Below are 17,674 nucleotides of genomic sequence, written 5' to 3'. Positions count from 1 at the left end.
CGAGTAGCTAGGACTACAGGTGCCTGCCACCACACCCGGCTAATTTTATGTATTTTTAGTAGAGACGGGGTTTCACCATGTTAGCCAGGATGGTCTCAATCTCCTGACCTTGTGATCCGCTCACCTCGGCCTCCGAAAGTGCTGGAATTACAGGTGTGAGCCACTGCGCCCAGCCCATTTGACAGATATTTTAAGTGTTGGAGCCAAAGACTCAGACCTTGTTCTTTTATTTATGTATTTATTTATTTATTTATTTTTATTTTTTATTTATTTATTTTTTCCAGAGTCAGAGTCTCACTCTGTTCCCCAGCCTGAAGTGCAGTGGCATGCTCATAGTTCATTGCAGCCTCGAATTTCTGGGCTCAAGCGATCCTCCCACCTCGGCCTCCTCAGTAGCTGGGACTACAGGTGTGCACGATCATGCCTGGCTAATTTTAAAAGTTTTTGTAGAGACAGGCTATCACTATGTTGCCCAGGCTGGTTTCAAACTCCTAGGCTCAAGCAATCTTCCCAACTCAGCCCCTCAAGTAATTGGGACTGCAGGCACGCACCACCGTGCCTGGCTAATGTTTAAATTCTTTGTAGTGATGGGGTCTCACTATGTTGCCCAGACTGGTCTCAAACTCCTTAACTCAAGCGATCTCAAAGTGCTGGGATTATAGGTATCACCCACTGCACCCGGACATTGGACCCTGTTCTAGAAAAGAGAAAAATTATATGACTATCATCTAAGTGCCCAGGAATGATATACAGTCTGCAGGGGCTGGGAGATTCAGAATTGAGGATAATTCACTTCTCCCTGGCGGGTCAAAGAAAGTGTCATGAAGGAATCCTTTATAGGGGTTGTTGATTGAGATTGACTTAAAAAAAGAGATTCTAAAAATGGAGATTGGGACCAGGTAAAGCATTGTTTTCCAAACCATACATCATGAGTCACACAGTGCAAGCAATCAGTGTCAACCCGCACAAAAACCAGAGCAGAAAAATATCAGAGCACGTTACGTGTGGCAAGGGCAAGCATTGTTCCATGAAACTTTTGCTTTGTTTTTGTATATTGAGTTGTGAAGTAAAATGTGTTTTTTATTGTGAACCAGACTTTGAAAATAAAGTTTGAAAACTGCTGGCCTCCAGCGGTGGCTGAATGGGCCTGGACTGTCTCCGGGAGGTGGCTGCCGATTTCCTTGTGGGGGAAAACCTGGCCAACCTGGAAAGGGAGGGGATGGGTTTTCAGTGGAGTGGGTATCAGGATGCAACATCATTTTGGGAAGCTGATGTGCAATGCGGTACAGACAGGGACGAACAAGCCAGTTGGAAAGCGGGAAGTCTGGGAACGGGGAGGTGGCCAGGGCCTGAGGTCCGCCAGGGGACAGCTCCTGTGGGCAGAGTGAGGATGCTTATGGCCACATCACTGTGCATTCTTCCCAGCGGCCCAGAGCACTCGTTCCTACTCTACCTACCTCTGCAGGTTTGGGTACTTCACACCTCCCACGAGGCGTGGATCCAGCCTTGCTTCCCACCATGCCCCACGTTCCCAGGTGCTAGCTTCCAGCACTTGGGTTTGCTACCCATGGGCATCTCTCTGCTCACCACGATGGCTGTGTCATTTCGCATTCAGACCCGAGGATGTGCACCTATCCTACCCCAGGCCACTGTGCCTGGCTGGCTTCCTCCTCCGTTCCCAAATTGCTGCTCTTCTATCAGCCTGCTTGATGTGTGGCGTCGCCCCTGACTGCTTTCTCCTGGTGGTGTTTGCCTCATTCCTTAACCTGTTTCAGCTTTCTTATGCACCTCCTCCACTTCCAAACCTTCTCGGCTGATGAGCTGCTCCTTTCCAGAGACTGAGTAGGACAGGCTTTCCAGGGTCCCTTCTGCCTCAGGAATCTTGTCTTGTGCTTCCTTTCCAAAGAAGGTTAGGCCCAGGCTCAGGGAGCCCAGTTCTCGGGTGGGTGGGAGCGGGCCACACATTTGCAGCCCTTGGAAGGGGGTCACAGATCCCCTGGAAGCGGGCATGCAGCTGCACCCACCAGTGTAAGAGGTCCTGGCTAAAAGGATGTGTGGTGTGGAGCAGACGTGCTGATTGGTACTTTAGTCTAAGGTGGGTGGTATTCAATTCGTTAGAACCAGGGAACTCCCTCTTCAAACGACTGCTTATAAAGGTCCCCAACAGTTACAGTCAGGGGTTGCACACTGGTAGCCAGTATGCAAAATCAAATGCAGACTCATGGGGGGTTTTTTGGTGGTTGTTTTGTTTTTGGTTGCCCATGGTTTCATTTAAAAATGTTTTAGTTGGTTGCCAACATCTTAAAATCTGCAGGTTTTACATTAAAAATCCAGATTTCCAGCTTCTCTTGCAAAAACAGACGCTCTAGCAACACCGAGCCTGCCGCCCTGCTTGGCAACAATATGCTGATGATAAGTAGTGGGTTTCCAATTTGCGCAGTCCCCACCCATCTCTGCTGTTACCAGCGCTAAGGCCAATAGTGGAACAGTTGCCATTATTCATTTCATTTAGATTCCTTTTCTTATGGTTAGGGAAAGCAGGAAATATTCCCTGCACCCATGTGTATGAAAAGAAGGAAAGTAAGAGGGCCATGCTTTTCAAAAAAAAAGTTAAAAGAGTCTCTTTCTGAAAGTGAATTTGTGTTTCCTAAAGATTAATCTTCTAGGTCCAAAGGTCGATTTAGAACAGACCGTCTTTGTTTTTCTCTTGAAACCAGTGATTCTCAAAGTGGAGTGCCTACGTGTGCAGCAGCTGCATCAGTTGGGGGCTTGTGAGAAATTCAGATAGTTGGATGGTACCCAGACCTACGGATCCAGAAGCTTGGAGGGTGGGCCTGGCAGACTGTGTCCTAACAGCCGTTCTGACGCATGCTGAAGCTTGAGAATCACCACTCTGATGCTCGGGGGATGGATAGGAAGCCAGCACCTGTTATTGTCACTTTCTCCTCTCCTTTTAAGACCCATGGGGGAGAGAGGTGAGGCTCCCTAGCCAAAGAAGAGTTAAGGATCTCACTGCTGTGCCCCTCCAGGCAGAGTCAGTACCTGCGGAGAGGGCTGGAGGAGTTCTTCCAGATTCTGAGATCTCAGCAAATCTCAGTCCCGTTTTTTCTAGACGATTCAGCACTTGCATCTGTGGGCTCCACAGATGCCACATTGATGAAGAGTCCTGGTGCCTTCAACTGTTCTGGAGAGATGGTTCCTGGGCTCCCTTCCCATGGGGCCGGTGGTGTGTGACCCTACAAACAAGGGCTTCTCCAGGATGACCAAGTATTCAGGCGCTGGGGGTCCTTGGGTGAAAATATGCCAGTTCTTTAAAATCATATCAGCAAGAGCCAGCCACATATGTACATTTCAGATCTAGCATTGGTAACTCAGACTGCTGTTTTCATAGAAGATCACTTGGCCTCCTTCAGCTTTCTCTCTGTCTAATGGCTTTAGTTACTTTAGTGGACAAGTGCACGTGAGTCAAGAAACCACATCTTTTCCAAATGTATTTACTTGGAGGGCCCCAGGCCCGCGAAGCCGTTGATGATCTTTTCCCCTTGATCCATTTTATTCATTTGTGGTTTGGGGACCCCTGAGAGCATTTAAGTAGCCCAGACCCCTCCTAGGGTAAAATAGATAAATGTGTGGGCAGTGCTTTTGTCTCTGCCTTCTCGTTTCCCTCTCTTCCCCCGCCTTGCTGCCTGGATGACCCCGGGAAAGTAAGAAACCCACTTTCTAGGTGAGCTGAAGACCCTACTCAGAGACCAGGAAGAACTCCATCTAGCCAATGTGTGTTTACTGTGTACATTTTCTGTGCCTGGGGATGGATTTGAGCGTGACACTATTGTTGTTCTCAAGGAGCTCCCATGAGTAAGGGATGAAGGCCACTCATCTCAGGCCACCCAAAGGAGAGCCGCTGTGGGGGTGAGGTGTGGCTGTGCACAGGGGAGGAGAAGCTGGGCATGGGCAGGGGCTAAATTGCCCAGGAGAAAGCCCCAAACTGAGGAGCCTGGCCCACTAGACAGAGCAAGGTGGTTCCCCTTCTGGGCTGGAGAGTTGAACCCAGGCTCCCAGAATTCAGCCTACACGAGAGGGGCTTTCTGTTGCCTGAGCATGAGTGCGTCAGGGTGAGGACGGAGCCTCTGGCAGCCTGTGCTGCTTGCTTTGCGTGGGTGGGCAGGGGGTGCCTTCTGGGGCTCCCAGCTCTGCCAGCTGAAAAACAAAACTCACAGCTACGCAGCGTGTGGCACTCAGTTGGCATCCTTCTAGGGTGTCATTTCACTCGAGGGTGCTGGTCACGGCTCTTTGCTGTGGAGATGCTTCTCTTGGTAGTTTCCTACCTGCCCTCTTAGACCTGTTTCTCCCGGCTGGGACCCCTCCCACCAGTTAATGAGGCTCCTCACTGGCAATCTGCTGTTACCTTCTACCTGATTATCAATTTGACAGTTGATGATCAAGGCCTTGGCAGGTCATGGCTTCGACTGTAACTTCCACCCTGGAGTATTTGCCTTTGGATATCGTATTCCTAGACGCTGCAGAGGAGCCTCAGGTATGATGGGAAAGTGTTTTGGGAGCTGCCTTTTGCAGTTCTCGGTCAGGGACCATGTTTGTTTCTGGGGCTTGTTTTCATTTCAGCCCATCAGCTTTCTATGATTGTAGATGGAGGAATCGGGGGACAGTGTGGGGTGAGATGGAATTAGCACCAGTCTTGGAGACAGACCACTGGGTTCAGGCTAGCCCGATTATAAAATGAAAATAAATACTTCCCTCCCAGGGTTTTTATAAGGGTCAGATAAACTACTGTATGTCAAGTTACTGGTCCACAGTAGTCCTTTAGCTACTAAAAACAACAAAAAGATAAGATCTAATGGAGAGATAAAGGCAGTGAATGTGATTTGGGGGATATCCAATGCTGGGGAAAAAGGGAAACTTAACCCGTTTTTCTGGCCTGTTATCTAGCCTGTCTCATTGGGAGCTTGAGCAATCCATCTGGAGTACGATATTTTCTTGCAGTGTCCTTGCGCATGGCAAGAGTGTTCAAATGAAGGCATGTGCAGCCATTTTCGGAAGTTTGCCAGGGTCTTGCACTGGTTTGTTTGCAGTTCTTGGTCAAGGACCATGTTTGTTTCTGGATCTTGTTTTCATTTACCCCAGCAGCTTTGTATGGTTGTAGCCCTCGTGGACTTGCGTGTGTTCTCCGCCCTGTGAGTTTTACTGGCGGGTCTCCTTCAGCTTTCTGTCTGTCTAATGGCTTTAGTTACTTTAGGGGACAGTCCATGCGAGCCAAGAAACCACGTCTTTTCCAAATGTATTTACTTGGAGGGCTCTAGGCCCGCGAAGCCATTGATGAGAACCTATTCTGATGCTTCTTTGAATTCTAGTCTCGTCATTCACGTGCTCTTTCTGTTGTTCCTTCAGTCAGCTCAGTCTATGACAGAATGGTTAGAAGGTGTCATTCTGGAGAGTTTAGCCGTGCTGTTGGGAAAGTCTGGGCAACATGAGTGACTCAGCGTTGGTGACCTCAGTTGGTGGCTTTTCTCAAGAGGATGGGGAAGTATGGGACGAAGCTAATATGTACCCACCGTTGTTTCTACTGTCTTATTAAGTCCCCGCAAAAATTCAATGAAGTAGGTGGTGGCCTCTGTGTTTTCCTATGTGGGAAAGAAAAAAGATGAGGTTTGTAGAGGTGAAGTGACTTGGCCAAGGTTATATGGCTGAGAAGCTGTGGAACCTGCATTTGAGCTTCCTCTCTGCTTGGCTGAAGGGCAGAAGCTGGGTTTAGGGGTAAGCACGTGGATGTCTGTGGTCAACTGAGTGGTTTGCGGGGCATATATCTTCTGTTCTTAGCCCCGCCCACACCCCAGTGCAACAAGACATACCTTCTTTTGAGAATCTCTGTAGCAGAATGGAAGTTTTGGTTTCTAGAAGCTGCTGGAGTCTTCCAGGCCCCCTTGTTTGAATGGAGCTTTGCATCTCAATGATGTAGGGGAAAAAAAATTAGGCAGAAGAGGATTTGCCAAAAGGGAAAGTCAAGAGGGCTTATGACTTCACCCCTCTTGTATACACAGATGTTTCCTCCCTGGGCCCTTCCTTTCATGGGGTCTGCCTGGCTGCTAACAGACGGGAAGTAGCTTGTGCTTGAGCAGAAGAGAGCTGGGCCTGATGGAGGGGGTCACCTTTCCCAGCAGTGTGGAGGTCAGCTTGGGGAGTGGTCCTGAATGGGGCCTTGGTTCTGCTGTGCCGTCTGACCATGTGCTAGCCCTCTAGTCATGGGGGTGACATCTGCACCCAGGCTTAGGGTGGGCAGAGGGCAAGGAGAGGACTCTGTGTGGGTACTGGGGAGACTCAGTGTCCAAGCTCTGTCTCCAGGCCTCAGTTTGCCCATCTGTAAAATGGTGAGATGTGATTGGATGATTACTAAGGTGCCTTCTGTCTCTAATTTTTGTGTTAGCCTTGCATTGGTTGAGAAAGTCATTTTGTCTTTGAGAGATAATACAATAAACCCTACCTGATAAATAGTGGTCATTTTAGGGGATGTCAAATGTGATGGGATATGTCAAGGAGGGTTTTATTGGACTTGTTTAAATATTTTTAGTAAGGTGATATTCATGTACTAGCTGATAATAGAAAATAAGCTTAGAATTTTAAAAAGGTATTAAAATTAATATGCTAATTATAGAAAACATGGAAAATATAGAAAAACAGAAATAAGAAAATGATTAGGGGCATTCTTTTTTATGCTGTGTATATTTTTCTCCACAATTGGGATCATATAGTGTATTTGGGATTGTATATGATGATTTGCTGATTGTAAAAGTAATTTCAGGCTGGGCGCGGTGGCTCATGCCTATAATCCCAGCACTTTGGGAGGCCGAGGCAGGCGGATCACGAGGTCAGGAGATCGAGACCATCCCGGCTAACATGGTGAAACCCCGTCTCTACTAAAAATACAAAAAAATTAGCCGGGCATGGTGGCAGGCGCCTGTAGTCCCAGCTACTCAGGAAGCTGAGGCAGGAGAATGGTCTGAACCTGGGAGGTGGAGCTTGCAGTAAGCCAAGATTTTGCCACTGCACTCCAGCCAGGGCGACAGAGCGAGACTCCATCTCAAAAAAAAAAAAAAAAAAGGAATTTCAAAACAAGTTTTAAAAATCAAAAAATAAATATTTTTAAATAAAGTAAAATTTTAAAATTGGTGAAAGAAATAGAATTGAAACAACCAGAGAATCCCCCAGTACAAAGATAAGCTTTGTTAATGTGTCTGTGTCTTTCTTTAGTACTTCATTTGGGTGAGGGAGTGCTATTTTCCATATTGAGATCATACCGCATACTTTGATTTCTAAAGCAGGGACAGCTCTTAGAGGGAGGATGATATAAAGAGGGTTTTGATGACAGAAAGCTTTGCCATGGCGTGGTTTATTGGTCTTACCCGATTTAAGGAAGAAAACAAGACTTGGTCCATTCAATATGAGTTTTTAACATGCAGAAAATCAAGACTGAGTTCCACAGCAAAGAAAATGGCCACTGTGGTGCCTTACATAGCACAGTGTTGCTTTGGTGGACATGAAAAACAAAGACTTCTTGTTTGTGGGTCCTCCCAGCAGAGTGTCCCTAAACCTTGAATAGTCCTCATTGTGGGCATATGCCTGGACAGAAAGGGAACATCAGTTATGCGTGGTCCTCACACATGGCCCAATGCTTCATCTGCACTGGCCTTGTAGGAGAAACTCATATCCTGGTTCTGGGATGGACAGGAGCAGAAAAGGAGGTGAATGAAATACTAATTCACTAATCTCCCCCCCGCAATGAGCTGGAAAATCCACCAGGCAGCACACAGTTCACTGGATTTTTGCATTGGGAGTTTGTCTGTACTGAGCAAGAAATGACTTACATATGCATTGTATTTGTAGTATTACTTCCCAGTGGCTGTGTTGTCTTCCTAATTTTCTCTGTCAGTGCCTGGAGGGTAAGGGGGTGGTGTCTTCACTTGCATGGCTCTAACAGAACCTTCCTGTTTCTTTCATTTGAATACTCATACAAGTTGATGGATTTGTATGTCTTGAATTACAAAGTTTTGGGTAAAAATTCACATTTGCAGTTTAGCTTCAGCAAATATTTATTGAATACCCACAGCAATGGACATAACAATGACTGTACCCCGTGAAGCTTTAAACTCAGTGGGGTTTGTCTTCTAGCACATTCCAAGGGGTGATGCCAGGCCTCGTATGCACCATGATAGAGCAGTGAGCAAAACAAAATCCCTGCTGTATGGAGCTTTTATTCTAGTAGAAAGAGCTCTTTAGCCATTGATAGGGTAGAGGAGAAATCTGAGGAAAATCTGATTTCCTGGGTAACCCTTTCTCTTTTTGCCTGTTTATATGAATGATTTTTTTTTTTTTTTTGAGACGGAGTTTTGCTTTGTCGCCCAGGTGCAATTGCAATGGCACGAGGTTGCGATGGCGCGGTCACCGATCACTGCAACCTCCGCCTCCTCGGTTCAAGCAGTTCTCCTGCCTCAGCCTCCCAAGTAGCTGGGATTAAAGGTGCGCACCACCATGCCTGGCTAATTTTTGTATTTTTAGTAGAGACAGGGTTTCACCATGTTCACCAGGCTAGCCTTGAACTCCTGACCTCAAGTGATCTGCCTGCTTTGGCCTCCCAAAGTGCTGGGATTACAGGCATGAGCCACCGCGCCCAGCCTATATGCACGATTTTTGATTATTTTTGTAACTGATTATTAATTTCATTAATTGATTGTTAATTTTAATTGCAGTTGGTTATTAATTTTAACCTATTCTGGTCTTTAATAATGGAATATTTCTTAAACATATATGTTTTGTAGACTCTTGATTTCCTTGCTTTTTGTCCTTTGCAATTTTGGGACACTTTTCCTGTTAGCCCCTCAAGTCACTGATTTAAATGTTTATATTTGCAGTTACTCACAACTGCAACTAAATATGGATTTAAATGAGCAATTTTTATATAATCCTCACTTCATCCGCTATCTTCTTTGTCATCCTTTTTATTTGGACTGCTTTTTTTTTCTGTTATGATTTGTTGTTCCTCTTTCAAAGAAATCACAGCTTCTTACATTCTGACAGTTTCCTGACAGTTTTTCTTCTGAATGATTTTCTGAGACGTGCTCTTCCTTTGTGCTTTCAGGATGGTGTTTCCTCACCCTGCTTTTGCATATTTCCCCTCTTTATGCATTCTTGAACACGGCAGGATCTATGTAAACGTGGCATGTACCAACAGAAAGTATCAACTATCACTAGCCTTGGCACACTGTCGGCTTGGGGAAGGTTGACTTCCCCTCACAGCTACCTGCTTGTAGGTTCGATGATGCACCCATCTCTCAGTCCAGTTTTTGTTTTCGAATTGGCCTTTGTCTGGTGAACTGTCACGTTACTATCTGGTTCTCTGATACTCCGAATTGATGGAGAACATGAAAACTCACAGTTCCCGGGGTCTTTTCTCAGTGCCCTGCAGCCAGGGCATTGGCTGGGCTTGGCCTGTAGCATCTGTACCTCTCTGAACAGTGAGCACCCTTCCCACCCTGCACTTCCTGTTCTCTTGTTTTCCGGGACTTGCTGTACCTAAATGGATGATGGGCAGTCCTCTCAGACAGCATCTGTGCTGAGAGAAGAGGGCTGGCTGCTTAGTGTTCAGGTCAGTGCAAATCCTGCATCTCAAATTAGAGACACGGAGTGGCAGAGGCATGAAGTGCAGCTCAGATTATGGGCAGAGAGTGGTGAAGGTGTGAAGTCTTATTTCCCCTTTTACAACTCATCTTGGTTTGCAAGATTTTCTTTTCTTTTCTTTTCTTCTCTTTCTTTCTCTTCTTTTCTTTTCTTTTTTCTTTTTTTTTTTTTTGTTTTGAGACAGAGTCTTGCTGTGTCACCCAGGCTGGAGTGCAGTGGCGTGATCTCAGCTCATTGCAACTCCGACTCCCAGGTTTAAGCGATCCTTCTGCCTCAGCCTCCTGATTAGCTGGGACTACAGGTGCCCACCACCACGTCTGGCTAATTTTTGTATTTTTAGTAGAGATGAGGTTTCACTGTATTGGCCAGGCTGGTCTGGAACTCCTGACCTCATGATCTGCCCGCCTCAGCCTCCCAAAGTGCTGGGCTGACAGGTGTGAGCCACCACACCCAGCGGTTTGCAAGATTTTCTGCACTTCCTTCATTGGCCTCACAGTTCTCGAGTTTTTTTTTTTCCCCCTCTGATTCTGTTTGTCATTTTTGGATTTTGTTTTTAAGATTGGATGAGTTGTTTCCTGTTCTTTTCCTCTTATTGTTGGTTTGATAGGCAGTGTCCTGGGGCGGCTGTCAGATTTTTCTTACAGGGAAGTCCCCTGCATCTCCTTTTGCCATGTCCTTAATCTCCCAGAGATTCAGTCACACGCCGAGTACCATGTTCCTGTCGTTGTGGGGACGTGTTCAGTAGAGAATTCAAGTTTGGTTTTCTGGATTAAAAAAAAGAATCTCCAGAACCACTTTGTGGATGCTGCGTGGTGACTTGATGTGTAGCCAGAGACAGTGTTTCTCAAAGTGTGCCGAGTTTCCGACTAAGGATCCGTGAGATAATTTTAGATCATGTGGAGATGACAGTTTTAAAGTTATATTTATTTTAGTGTGTAGTAGAAAGAAACCAAATCAAATCTGTGATTTCATAGATATTATTGCTTAGGGCCAGACTACATTTCAGTGGGATATAAGTCAGTTCGAAAAAAATATTGAGTAAATAATAGTGCGGCTGGTACACAGTGATGAATGGAACGAGGTGTCACAGTGGGATATGAATGACTGCAGGAGGGGGAAAACAAGCTATGGGATCCCTTAGAATCAGGGCTGTTTGGAGGCCATTTCAACTGGGTGCCATTTCTGATATGTCCACTTGATACTTGGGAATTTTTTTTTGAGATAGAGTCTCTGTCGCCCAGGCTGGAGTGCAATGGCGCGATCTCAGCTCACTGCAATCTCCGTCTCCTGGGTTCAAGCGATTCTCCTGTCTCAGCCTCCTGAGTAGCTGGGATTACAGGCGCCCGCCACCACACCTGGCTCATTTTTATATTTTTAGTAGAGACAGGGTTTCACCATGTTGGCCAGGCTGGCCTTGAACTCCTGACTTCAGGCAATCCACCTGCCTTGGCCACCCAAAATGCTGGGATTACAGGCGTGAGCCACCACACCCGGCCAATACTAGGAATCTTTAATGGGGTGGGACACATAGAAATTTTATAAGGGTCCTAGGGCTCTACCATGATATGTACAAGAAACTGGCTGCAGTGACCTCATGGGAGCCCTCTGCCCAGCACAGCCCTTGGTCTGGAGCCAGCCACGGTCTATGGCCTGTCCTCTTTCTTGTTCTCTTCTTTAATGGCATCTTATCTAAAGATCTTGCTTCGCTTTGCGTCCTATGCTCATAGTTCCTTGTGTGCCTGTGATCCAAGTCTACACCCATCACTCTTCCATATTTCTCTTTCCAAGATAAATGAGACACACCCTCTCTGTATTCAGTGAGTATTTTCTTTGGCATGTCACTTGGACACTTTTTTTTTTTTGAGATGGAGTCTTGCTCTGTCGCCCAGGCTGGAGTGCAGCTCTGCTCACTGCCGAGATGAAGTGATTCTCCTGCCTCAGCCTCCCCAGTAGCTGGGATTACAGGTGCCCACCACCATGCCCGGCTAATTTTTTGTATTTTTAGTAGAGATGGGGTTTTCACTGTGTTAGCCAGGATGGTCTCCATCTCCTGACCTCATGATCCGCCCACCTCGGCCTCCCAAAGTGCTGGGATTACAGGCGTGAGCCACTACGCCCGGCCGGACACTCTTAACTGCAGCTGACCCTCAGACAATGCATTTCAACTGCACAGATCTACTTAAATGTGGATTATTTTCAATTAATATATTGGAAAATATTTTTGGAGATTTGTGACAATTTGAAAAAAATTGAAGACAGACTACTTAGTCTAGAAATACCAAAAAAATTTAGAAAATGTTAGACATGCCGTGAATACATAAAATATATTCGATACTAATTTATCATTTACTACCATAAAATACATACAAATCTATAGAAAGTCAAAAATTTTAAAATTTTACCCACACAAACACTCAGACTGTATATGGCACCATTCACATTTAAGCAAAATGTAAACAAAGGCAAAGATGTAGTATTAATCATAACTGCATAAAACTAGCCGTAGTATATACTGTAGTAATTTCATGGCCACCCCTAGTTGTTATTGCAGTGAGCTCAGGTGTTGAGAGCATCGGCTTGTGATGTGATGCTAATCAGCCCTGGATGAACAGTTCATCACTCCAGTAAACTGGGTATCGCAGTAAAATGTGAGCCCTCACTGTTCTATGTATTTTTCATCATGTTTAGTGCAATGCCATAAGCCTCGAATAACACCATGGGACCCATAGAGTGTGCCACTAGTGATGCTGAAAGCGTTTCCCAGAAGCAGAGAAAAGTCCTGACATTACAAGAAAAAGTTCAATTGCTTGTCAGGTACCATAGATTGAGGTCTGCAGCTGCAGCTGCCACCATTTCAAAGGTTTCATCTTTTAAACAGATGATGTAAACTTATGGGATCAGTAAATATGGTACAGTACTGTAGGTGTATTTTCTCTTTCTTATGATTTTATTTATTTATTTAGAGACAGGGTCTCTGTTGCCCAGGCTGGAGTGCAGTGGAGCAATCTTGGCTCACTGCAGCCTCAACTTCCAGGGTTCAAGGATACTCTTGCCTCAGCCTGCCTAGTAGCTGGGTCTACAGGCATTCACCGTGCCAGGTTAATTTATTTTTATTTTTTATCTTCATTTATTTTTGTAGACATGGGGTCTCAACTCACCAGACTGCCCAGGCTGGTCTCGAACTCCTGGGCTCAAGCCATCCTCCCACTTCAGCCTCCCAAGGTGTTGGGGTTACAGGTGTGAGCTACTGTGCCCGGCCCCTTATGATTTTCTTAACGTTTTATTTTTCTCTAGCTTACTTTAGGAATAAAGTCTATAATATGGATAACATACAGAATACATGTTAATCAACTGTTTAGGTTATCGCTAAGGCTTCCAGTCAACAGCAGGCTGTTAGTAGTTAACTTTTGAGGGAGTCAAAAGTTATGTACAGATTTTTAACCGCATGGGGAGATGGGGGTTAGCACCTCTAAACCCTTGTGTTGTTCAAGGGTCAGCTGTACTCATTTCGTCTTGTATCTCCCCTCCTCATTTGGTTTCTCTGCCTGATTCTCAGAACTCACATCGTCCATTCCTCATGTAGTCCCTGAGTGTTGGGCACTAGTCTGGTTAGAGGCGAAAAAGATGAAGACCTGGTTCTTGCCTTTGAGAGTCTTGGAGAGGAGCCCTGGGGGTGTTGCATGCGCTAATGAAAGGCACAGGAGAGGGAGGGATTGGGCCTGAGGTGTGCTGGGGGAGAATTTCTTCTCCTACTGCTTGGGCAAGAGCATGCCCCAAGGTTCAGCTCAAGGTCCTTTCTTTCTCTGTGAACTCCTAGTCAGCCTGTACGATCTCACCACCATCTCTGAGCAGATGCCTCCAGCTACACGTGCCCAGGGCCAGACTCACCCCTACTCCCCACCGAACACTTTGAACTTGGATCTATGGCCAACAGACTCTACTGCATCCCCCTAAACTGGCTCTCACCATAGCCACATCTCTTCGAGTTACTGGTTCGAACTTCTGTCATTTCTTTCCGCATCAACTTCACTGTCTCTCATTTCCTTATGTCCCATCCTTTATCAAACCTTATTCTGCTTCGTACATCATGTTCCTTGGGCTCCCGTCAAGCCCTTGTTTTTTATCCCTGCTGTGAGGCAAGTTCTTTATCTTTTGGGAAGCCTCCCTGGACCATCCCAGCCAAAAGTGACCTCGTCCTCCTCTGGATTCTGAAAGCTCTTATTGTCTGCTAGCTTATCACATAGCATTTGGCACTGTTGAAGACTCCTTTGATACTTACTCCTTTTTTTGGCCATGTTTGTGACTTAGCTTCCGAATTTTAGGAGTCAGGTCCTACATACAATACCTGCCTGCATCCCACACAGGATTCAGGAAAGGGTAGTTAGTAACTATTAGTTGGTTGACTGATCATGCAGAGAGGGGGCCACATATGGAGGACGGGGGTGTCCCTGAGACCCTGTACCCTGGAGACTGCTTGGGCTGATGAATAATTTTTCCATTCATGACTGTGAAGCATTTACAAAAAGTGAGTCATCACCCTACCCAGATGTGCTTTCTTATTAATTATCTTTTTTTTTTTTTTTGACGGAGTCTCGCTCTGTCACCCAGGCTGGAGTGCAGTGGCACTATCTCAGCTCACTGCAACCTCTGCCTCCCAGGTTCAAGTGAGTCTGCTGCCTCAGCTTCCCAAGTAGCTGGGACTACAGGCACGTGCCACCACGCCCAGCTAATTTTCGTCTTTTTAATAGAGACAAGATTTCACAATATTGGCCAGGCTGGTTTTGAACTCCTGACCTCATGATCTGCCCGTCTTGGCTTCCCAACGTGCTGGGATTACAGGCATGAGCCAACGTGCCCGGCCTATTAATTATCATTTTAAGACAACTCAATTCATCCTACAGAGGACAAGGGCCTGCAGCAAATAAGGCCTATTTTGGTTGACAGTTTTCAACTTGACTGAAACAAAAAAAATAATAAGAGGGTTGGTCTTATCTGATGCCGTTGAACTCAGGAAAACTCAGCTTGGTGGAAATATCATCAGTCTTTTTGCTTTGGGATCACGGATTCTCTGCTGTCTGCCGTTTGTACATATGGCTTCATATGTAGCACCCTATCTATTTGCAGAGGCCACAAGGAGAGACCAGTAGCGTTTTTCACAGCCAACACTAATCACTAAGGATGGTTAATAAAGGAAAACCAAAGTGACTTCTGGATTGAGATGCTAGGATGAACCCAAACAGTAAACCCTTAGAATGTATTCGTGAGTCTTCCATACTCTGAGAGATTAACTTTGGGGAATCCTAAAGAATTAAATGTCTGTAGGACTAGTGTGTTCTGCTGAGGTCAGGCCACAGCAGATCAGCCTCCTGGTTTGTAATGGCCCGGAAAGGTCCTTTGCCCTTGGCTGGGGGCCCTACTGGGATTTGCAATGACAGTGATTTCTGTGTGTTGCCTGGAGTGATGCATTGTTGTCTGTGATTGTATCTGTTCCTCTGTGTGATGCAATGTCAAAGTGCTGTCAGAGACAGCTGTTAATGTTTAACAGCCTCAAAACTGTCCCCTCTTTGCTGTTACAAAACTGAGGAGTCACAGGCTATGAAAGCTTTCATGGTCATTTTAATTCCACAAACCTGCAAGGACTGAAGGTGAAGGTCTTGGCCATCTAGGTTCAAATGAAGTTTTGCTTTTACCTTCCATTTTTTTTTTTTTTTTTTTTTTTTTTTTTTTAAGACAGTCTTGCTCTGTCACTCAGGCCGGAGTGCAGCGGCATGATCTTGGCTCACTGCAACCTCCGCCTCCCGAGTTCAAGCAATTCTCCTGTCTCAGCCTCCCTAGTAGCTGGGATTACAGGCACGCACCACCACGCCTGGCTAATTTTTGTGTGTTTAGTAGAGGTGGGGTTTTGCCATGTTGGCCATGCTAGTCTCAAACTCCTGACCTCAGGTCATCTACCTGCCTCAGCCTCCCAAAGGGTTGGGATTACAGGCGTGAGCCACCGTGCCCGGCCCACTTTTACCTTCTTATGGGTGAGAGCCCATCTCCAAGAACAGAAGAGTACCTTGGTCCTGTCTATTTCTGTAGCATGTCTGACCTCAAAAGCGAGTGTGTGGATTCGTCACCCAGCCTCTCCTCCCACATTGCAGAGAGAAGATGCAAATGACTCAGCTGCCAGTGGGGGACTCCCCACCGCTGGATGTGATGCTCTCACCTCCTCTTCATAGCTGGTATGGGACCATTTTGGAAGTGTAGGCTTGAGCATTGCCTTTCTCTTGTTTTTATGATGGGTGAGAGAGGGGAGAGAGAAAGAAGGTGGGGGGGGGGGGGGATTCTATAGCCGGTTTCCTCCCTCTAGTTTCTCCCTTACATTTGACCTTTTTATACCCTGATATCATGATGATTTCTACAAAGCACAGCCCTGATTGTGACTTCTCCCTGCCTCAGAATCCACTGATGGTTTCTTCTCCTTTATAGAATTGAAATTTCTTAGCTCTTGGTGTCCTCATGGCCTCCCATGATCTGACGCCATCCTTCGCTACTATTTTTCTCACCTCACATGCCTCTTAAACTGTAATGAATGGATCCACCTGCTTTTCCCCCACAGCCTCTGCCCACACAGTTTCTCTCTGACCTTGGTGCTCAGGCTGGCCCCATGGCCTAGAATGTTGCCCCTGTGGCTTGTTCTTCTGACCCATCCTGCCCAATCTCTTGCAGGAGCCTCTGTTTTCCTCTGTTAAATGAGGACGATCATAGAATTTTCCTTTTTGGTTTGTTAGAGGGATTAGTGACATGAAACATGTGAAGCGTAGAACAGCGCCTGGTCCAGAGTGAGTGCTCAGTACAAGATCCTCACAGCCACTCCTGCGGCAGATTGAAACCCAGCAATTAGAGAGGGAGGTAGAGTCCCCCCAGCAGCCACGTCGGTAACTTTGAGAAGGAAGAGATGAGCCCTGCTGTCAGGCATGTAAGAGAAAAGACCGGGAAGGTGGGATGCAGACACAGAAAGGAATTGATATGTCCAAAGGAAAGGCACATTGTCACCCACTCCGGGAGCCCCAGAGTGTACCACACTCCTAAACGGAAAAGCCCTCGATTGACATTAGGATGCTGGCTGTGTTACCTCAGTCTCCCCAAGATTGAACACAAGATGAACCAGGGTGAGTGAGTCCTGCTATAGGTGGCCAGCCTCATCGTCTTTATTTATTTATTTTTTTTGAGACAGGGTCTCACTCTGACGTCCAGGTTGGAGTGCAGTGGCATGATCTTGGCTCACTACAACCTCTGCCTCCCGGGTTCAAGTAATTCTCCTGCCTCAGCCTCCTGAGTAGCTGGGATTACAGGCGCCCGCCACCATGCCCGTCCAATTTTTTGTATTTTTAGTAGAGATGGGTTTTCGCCATGTTGGCCAGGCTGGTCTCGAACTCCTGACCTCAAATGATCCGCCTACCTCGGCCTCCCAAAGTGTTGGGATTACAGACATGAGCCACTGTGCCTGGTCCCAGCCTCAACTTCTAGGTGGGCTTTCTCTTCACCATTGCCAAGTGGCTGGGGCAGCTTCCCTCTGGGTGTACATGGAGAGCCTGAGGTGGTGTATCTCATGAAGTGGCTTATGGGTCACAGGGTCTTTTGATCTAAACTATCTCTGTGGGTCTTAGGGGCTTCTTTTTTTTTTTAATCATGGCAAAATATACATGACATGAAATCCACCATCTCCATCATTTTAAAATGTATAGTTCAGTGGCTTTGAGTATACCCACTTGGTTGTGCAGCCATCATCACCACTATTAATCTCCAGAATGCTTCCGTCTTGCACCAGTGACACTCTGGACTCATTAAACACAAACTCCCCGTCGTCCCTTGCCCACAGCACCTGGTCATCTCCATTCTGCAACCTGTCACTATCAATTTGACTTCTCTAGGTGCCTCATAGAGGTGAAGCAAATGGTATTTGTCCCTTTGTGTCTGGCTGTTGCACTGAGCATAATGTCCTCAA

The 17,674-nt window shown here is 46.3% G+C and overlaps 1 protein-coding gene across 2 annotated transcripts in view; it reads left to right on the top strand.

The window, feature by feature from the left end:
• Positions 1 to 17,674, top strand: part of GAS7 (growth arrest specific 7) — a 292,644-nt gene that overhangs the window by 143,354 nt on the left and 131,616 nt on the right. The gene's annotated exons all lie outside the window — the stretch shown is intronic.

The sequence above is a fragment of the Pongo pygmaeus genome, chromosome 19 (genome assembly GCF_028885625.2).
Source record: "Pongo pygmaeus isolate AG05252 chromosome 19, NHGRI_mPonPyg2-v2.0_pri, whole genome shotgun sequence".
NCBI lineage: Eukaryota > Metazoa > Chordata > Mammalia > Primates > Hominidae > Pongo > Pongo pygmaeus.
The sequence above is the reverse complement of the archived record's forward strand: the minus strand, read 5'-3'. Positions and strand labels throughout refer to the sequence as shown.